The 854-nt window shown below is 32.1% G+C and overlaps 1 non-coding gene across 1 annotated transcript; it reads left to right on the top strand.

Annotated features, from left to right (window-relative positions):
- The first annotated feature begins 430 nt into the window (after nucleotides 1-430).
- LOC147416222 (small nucleolar RNA SNORA17) lies at nucleotides 431-557 on the top strand. The gene has a single exon (XR_015184258.1). It is a non-coding gene; the product is annotated as a small nucleolar RNA SNORA17 (small nucleolar RNA).
- The last annotated feature ends 297 nt before the right edge of the window (nucleotides 558-854 follow it).

Genomic DNA, 854 nt, shown 5'->3' with positions numbered 1-854 from the left:
TGATGGCTATGACTTGGTCATTGAAGAGCTTACAACTGGGATTTTGAAACCCAGACACAATTATTGGGTCAGTTCAGATTGGTCTGTGACTAAAATGATGCTCAACATTACTTAATTGATTCCCTATTTATGTGAACATTCACAGCGAAAATTAATCCTTTTATTTTCTCTGGTGAAACAACGTTCAAACTGTAAAATCAGTAGTCCTTTATAAGCATTTTCCATGTTAAGCCATAAATGGTTTTCTAGATGAAAAGAGTAATTTTGTTCTACTGGCCAGACTAGAAACAAAAAAATAAAGGAAGCTGATTTTATGCATATTTAAAAATAGAAAGTTGTGTTTTGTAGCTGTGTTTGTTTGCTGTAATTGTGTTCAAAACTGGGCTGGGCACCCTGAGGCAAGGACAAGAAAGCAATTTATTCAGCTGATATAGTCTCTAAGAGTGTTTCAGTAAGTTTTACATCATTTGTGAATTAAAAGATGGTTAAGAAAAGAAGGGCTTATCTGTAGTCATCTTGAATTCTTTTTCATGGGCAAATAAATAGTGCCCTAAATACCTGTTTGAAACAAAGAAACAACAGTTCACCTGTCACCTTGGTGAATATCTTGTCTTTTTCCAGGAGTGATGAGTATAAACAACCATTATCACCAGGTCTGATGTTCTGAGTTCTGAGTTTTTAGTTTTTTGGTTTTTAAGACCAGCCTCTGTTGATTCTCAAAAATTGTAAGGATTTGTAGTAGATCTTATAATTTTATCAACATGTCATGGTAAAATTTTATACATATATTTATGTTTTAAAACTTGATAAATTTTATTCACATTTTTTACAAATGTTTAAAGCATTGGAATATT

Source organism: Leptosomus discolor, chromosome 1 (genome assembly GCF_034619465.1).
Source record: "Leptosomus discolor isolate bLepDis1 chromosome 1, bLepDis1.hap2, whole genome shotgun sequence".
NCBI classification, from domain to species: Eukaryota; Metazoa; Chordata; class Aves; order Leptosomiformes; family Leptosomidae; genus Leptosomus; species Leptosomus discolor.
The sequence above is the reverse complement of the archived record's forward strand: the minus strand, read 5'-3'. Positions and strand labels throughout refer to the sequence as shown.